Consider the following 6,720-nt stretch of genomic DNA (forward strand, 5'->3'; position numbering starts at 1 on the left):
TAACGCTTCAATGCAAAGTTCAAACTGCTTCATATTTGATACACGCGATGATTGTCCATCCATAAACAACGCTCGATGACCAAATTACCCATCATGGCCAGTGGGAGGGGCCTGTAATGACACACAAAAATCCCTCGCCATAACTACGCCGTTATACGAAAACGCTTATAACTCTAGAGTGCAAAGTTCAAACTGCTTCATATTTGATACACACGATCACTGTCCAGAGCTAAACAACAAACGATAACCAATTTACCCACAATGCCTTGCGTTCTCAGAGGGCGCCGCTTCTGTGGTCGTCCTACACGAGCAGCTGTAATGGACAGACGATATGTCGTGTTGACTTCAAAACACTGTAGGATGAACCTACACAGAGGGGAGCAAATTCCTATTGAAGAAACAACAGACTGTGGTCAGTGGGAGGGGCCTAAAATGTCACTGGAAAATTCTTCGCCATCAACACGCTGTAATAGGAAAATGCTTATAACGCTCCAATGCAAAGTTCAAACTGCTTCATATTTGATACACACGATGATTGTCCATCCATGAACAACGCTCGATGACCAAATTACCCATCATGGCCAGTGGGAGGGGCCTATAATCACACAGGAAAATCCCTCGCCATAACTACGCCGTTATACGAAAACGCTTACATCTCCAGAATGCAAAGTTCAAAGTGCTTCATATTTGATACACATGATGACCGTACAGCCCCAAACAACAAACGATAACCAAAAACACCCACAATGCCCTGCGCTCTGAGGGCGCCGCTTCTTGGGCCGTCCTACGCCAGCAGCTCTAGCGGCAAGACGACATGTCGTGTTGACTTCAAAACACTGTAGGATGAATCTTATTAGATGGAAGCACATTGCTATGGCAAATAGAGCAGGCTGTGAAAAGTGGGAGGGGCCTATCATGACACAGGAAAATCCTTCGCCATAACTACGCCGTTATACGAAAACGCTTACAACTCCAGGCCAATTCCCAAATCCCCAACAGTGGTATACGTGACCGTGGGTTACCGCCCCCGGCCGCTTCATCGGACCCTATGACGCCGCTCGCGGCTTTAATTGCGTTTGTTTTCACAAAGACAACTAGACTTTAATGTTCCCCAGGATAACTCCAGGAAATGGGGAAATGGTATTTAACTGACTACTTTTCCTTTTTCAACAAGCAGCCTATGATTAAATACATAAGTTATTTACATTTGTCTCAACCTTGCTTTTTTCCCCCTAAATTATGAATAAAATCCAATTACATACATATTGCTTTGAAAATATTTGATGACAGAAAAAAGTGTCAGTTGTTTCCCCACTGATCACTGACAGCAATAATGTCATATTCAGGTTTGGTTAGTTTTCCTTGTCAGGAATAGGAAAAACTAGATGAGGTGATTTTATTCGATGATGTATGGCAGGTTCAATTTGGGAAAGGGGATTTTAACTGTTTTCTTTCAAAATACTCTAAACTGGTGGGTCGGGACCCAAAAGTGGGACGCGGACCTGTACTGAGTGGGTCGCGGACAGCTGGTCAAACATAAATAAATACTTGAGGTCTCTCACGTTGGACTTGTCTTTTAAATGAACTTTTATTTTGAAAGGCATGCTGTGGAGTTTATGTTGCATAGGAAAATAAATAGATTTATGTTTAAAAAAAAAGATTATGTATGTGTGTTTTCAACAGCTATTTTGGAAAAAATTAACTTTGGTTGGTAAAATCCTAAAAGAAAAAAAAAAAGTGGGTCGCAATTGAAAGAACGTGGCAAAATGTGGGTCCCAGTGTGAGACCAGTTGAGAACCATTGCTCTAAACGATTCCTGCATGGTTTAAAGGGCACACTGGTGGGTTCAGATAAATGTGTATCAAAGACAGTATCTGTCTCACTGGTTTTAAAGGTTCAGAAGGGCAGAATTTTTGGTGATCATTTCACAAACTATACATGCACGTTTAATAAAGTTTTGTCATACTGTACATTTTTCTTGATTTAAACATTAGATTTAAAACAATGATCCAATCTTCACTTTTTGATAGAGTAAAATTAATTTGTACATAGCTTGAAGCACTGTATTTGTATTGATATATATAATTTAGTATTTGTACAATGTAGAGTGGAATGTGGTGAACAATGCCGCCTCGTATTGTCAGGCGGCCATCTTAGTAATGGGAGTTTTTGTTCTACCAAGTGTAAATATCTGTGTATTCATGTTTTCATCCACTGCCCAAACTGTCTGTATGGTGTCGTTACTCAAAAAGTTCATTAAGCTAATGGTGAAAATTTGAAAATGACATTTATTTGCTTGAATTTCTTCATTATTGGCCTTTTGTTGAGTCAGATTAATGATTCTAATCTGCTGATTGAGTCCTTAAATATCCAACAATAGTAACTATTCAGTCTATTCTTTAACATTTACACTGGTATACTGCAAGTGTATATTTATTCTTTAGTAGCCGGATGATATGCAGAGGCTACTTGTACATTACTAAAGAATATGAGTTATTTTGTCCATTGTATAGTTTAGTCACAGATTTTGATATACAGTGGGTATGGAAAGTATTCAGACCCCTTCACATTTTTCACTCTTTGTTTCATTGCAGCCATGTTCTAAAATCAAAAAAGTTCATTTTATTTCTGAATAATGTACACTTGGCACCCCATCTTGACAGAAAAAAAAAAAACAAAAATGTAGAAATCTTTGCAAATTTATTAAAAAAGAACAACTGAAATATCACAGGGTCATAAGTGAGTTAAATTTGTTTTCTTTTTTTTAATAAATATGCAAAGAGTTCTACATTTTTGTTTTTTTTCTGTCATTAATGAAAACATAAAATGAACTTTTTTGATTTTAGCAAATGCCTACAATGAAACAAAGAGTGAAACATCTAAAAAGGTCTGAATACTTAACAGTATATGGTACAACTTTCTGTGAATGCATTTAGTTATTTTATTTTAGGAATATCAGTTCTGACTTCATCCAGCAGGTGGTGGTATTAGCCTAAGAATTCAACTCTCACTTTTTTCCCCCAGACATTTGAAGAGAACTTGAACCAACACTGTTTTAGTAAACAAAGCAGTGAACATCTGCAGCATTCCCCTATAATCATGTCACTATTAATAAAGTCACTTACTATATGTCAGTGTTTCTCAAATGGTGGTACGTGTACTCCTGGGGGTACGCAATGGCCCTACATGGGGTACTTGAGAGGGACAGAGAAGAAAATAAACAAATCAAAGCAATAAAATGATGGGGTTTATAATGTTTATTTTTAGTCAAAAAATGATATTAATACTAAATATTACCAGTAACTCACAAAGCTACAACAAAAACACACAAAATAAGAGAAAATTATACTGAATAATAAAAAAGAACAAACAACAAAATACACAAACTGACACCAAAAACACACTTGTTATTACCAGCAACACACAGAACGACAAAGACACACTAAATGAGAGAAAAATACACGCAATTACTACACAAAAAAAACACACAACAATAGCAAGAAAACATACAAAATGACATAAGAAACACCAAAAATACACACACTGAGAGAATACTTTAAATTATACCAACAAAACACACAAAAAAACCCCACAAAATAATTGTGGAAATTATCTTCATTAGAACTGAAAATACAAAGGTCAGTCTTCAAGAGGGAGATGACAGGAAATGATAAAAACTATAGAGATAAATCTATTCTGGGGGCACTAAATACTGTTACATTCCAGCTATTAACAAAATGAGATTCTTTAAAATGCGTGTGATCACTCATTCATTCCATCAATATGCTCTAAAGTTATTTTTTCACAGACTGAGTCACTTTGATGAAATGCTTGTCTATGATTTACAGTGTAATACATCCATGTAGATGTGTGTTAAACAGTGAGTCCAGTGTTGGAGGCTACACACACCACTTCTCATTGCATGGCACTGATCTATAGAGTCTCCCTACAGGGTAATGAGTGGAGCAGGTGGTGCTGGGAGTAAATGAGATCAACCCATTTTTTTTTTTTTTTTTTTTTTTTTTAAACCACTTTATTGTTTCTGCAAATAGATTTTCTTTTGTCTCCCTCTACATTTGGTGGATTATCATTTCCAGTCAGTGTGTGCATTGAAACACCACTAGATGGTATAGGAGTACTCTGCCATTTGAATTGGATGGTTTTATTTTGTAGTCTCTGGTGACTTTTAAGAGCTGGGGGCAGCTTGTGTCTTTAATTGTCACTTGGTGCTTCATTTCTAAAACTCATTGTTTTGCTCACCACTTCTGGAGGTAATTTCCCCAAAGGTTCATTGAATAAAGGAAGACACCATCCTGCAGAGGAAGTCATAACAGACAGAGACGGATCTGTTCATGAGTATCCTTTAAATCCATACGATGCTGCAGTAATTATGAAGGCGTGCTGAGCTCTGCTGTTATAGATGATCAGGTCTATGATACATGGCTAAACCAATTCCTATGTGAAGCTAGTGGGCCATGTGTTCAAACTGAGGGTAGCTAATCCGTGTATCATTCGTTCATTCAGTCTTCATTGTGTAACAAAAACATGAAAAACGAAAAAAAAAACACTCATTATTTGATATTTGTTTCCAAAACCAAATTTGAAAAACGAAAAACACCTTGTTTTTCAAATTCATGCTCTTTGGCTTCGGTACAGAAAACGGAAAACAAACACCTTTATTCGTTTTCTCCGTAACCGATCTGCCAAAGTACGTGACCCGGAAGTGTACTCTCATCCGATGCTAACGGCTATGCTAACGGCCGCTCGGCATGACAAGATGGCTGCTTCTAACTGTGTGTCCAAAACAACGTGTCCTGTTTGCTTTAGCTGGTGTTGGGCACAGAACCTCCTCACGGACATTTGGGAGGATTTAGAGACTCCTAAGTGTTGCAGAGCTAAAGATATCTCGGAATGTGTAACGCTTCACTTCCGGGTCACGTAATTTAGCAAATCGGTAATGGAGAAAACGAATAAAGGTGTTCGTTTTCCGTTTTTCATTTTCTGTACCGTAGCAAAAGAGCTTGAATTTGAAAAACAAGGGGTTTTTTTCCGGTTTTTTTTTTCGTCTTGGTTTTGGAAACAAATATCAAATAATGAGTGTTTTTCTTTTTGTCTTTGTTTTTCATGTTTTTGTTACATAAGGAAAAACGAACGAACGAATGATACACGGATTGTAGCTCAGGTCACAATAAGTGTTTGGAAAGAAACAAAACATTCTTTCTTATGTTTGCAGCTCTTCAGTTATTCCAAATATTTCTACTGGTCACGACAGGCTGCAAACCAATGACTATTTCCCAGTTTTTGCCGTTTTTATTTTTCATGATGTGTTTTTGAATAGCTGGCTCATTGTCCAGTTTTCAGTTGCAGCATTGTTCCTCAGCTCAGTGAGAAGACATGCAGACACAGTTACACATCAGAGTGTTTAACCTGCGAGGGCTTTCAATAGGACGAGAGAAAATGGCTCCTTCTTTACAACAAAACCATAGTTTAGCTGTGGCTTATTAATGAATGAATTATTGATTCATTAATGACCAGCTTTACAGCAATCATTGGTTTGGTAATCCTTCCTCCAGGTTACATTTCATATGTTTAATTTGTGTTAATAGAATGAATGAATAGAGGGATTTTACGCCGCGTCATCAACCCGGAAGTCGCCATATTGGAGGTACTCAGCAGGTTAACCGAACGCACGCACACTTTTTGAGAGGAAATGGTACATTATTGCCGTGTTTTTGGCTGTACCAATCGGTCAGACCGTGAAAAACATTTGGGGGTTTATAGATTCCTAAAAGTTACAACAAATCAGGGAGAAAAATATCAAAAGTTATCAAATGAAACGAAGCGCTTGTGGTTAGCGAAGCTAAACCTGGATCTAAGAGGCAAAAATCGGACAAATATTCAAATTTGTTGGGCTAATTTCTTGACAGGTAAGTGAATTATTGATAGCAGCGGCTCTTACCTAATTTTCTAGTGTGACGATAATAATATAATTCATACCAAGCTACTGGATGTGGCATTATTGACTTAATATAATCACATTTAATAGCCTGCTACAGGAGCAACACACTTATTAAAATGTAGAGTTAAAATGTGCTGTATTTCTCATTGTATTCCAGGTAAAAGGTCTGACCTTTATCTAAAGGACGACCCAGATTGGGTTAGTGTTAAAACCAGGTAGTTGACCATATCAGGATACGCAATAGATGGAAGACTCTCCGGGCTGTCATTGATCCAAGACGGGAGCCAACTCACCACCAATAAACCGTAACTTTTCCAAATATCGTGTCCTTCCCTGTATGCCTTTGCATCTATAATGCATTTTGAGGAGCCTTTCTGTGGTTTATCCATCGCAGTGTTCACCTCCGAGTGTCCCCAACATGGCCGCGCATCCGGGTTGCTGCCCAGAAAACCCTCTATTACATTAATAATACTGTATGCTTATTTACAACTTAACAAAACAGTGACTATTGGTTTACTTTGTTTACCAATGCTGAGTATTTTAGACTTAATTTGTGATAAAGAAGGTTTCGGAGGTTTCAAAAGGAGCATCACAAAAAGGTCATTATTTTATGGTCACATTACCAAGTGTTAAGATAATCCTTGCAAACCGATTAGAAACAAAAACAGAACTTTGGATCATTCAACAGTGAACGCAAACATCTTCTTTATGACCTTAGCTACCAAATGATTTTCATAGAAGAAGAAAAAGTTAAGAACCGG

Source organism: Gouania willdenowi, chromosome 3, assembly GCF_900634775.1.
Source record: "Gouania willdenowi chromosome 3, fGouWil2.1, whole genome shotgun sequence".
Taxonomy (NCBI): domain Eukaryota; kingdom Metazoa; phylum Chordata; class Actinopteri; order Blenniiformes; family Gobiesocidae; genus Gouania; species Gouania willdenowi.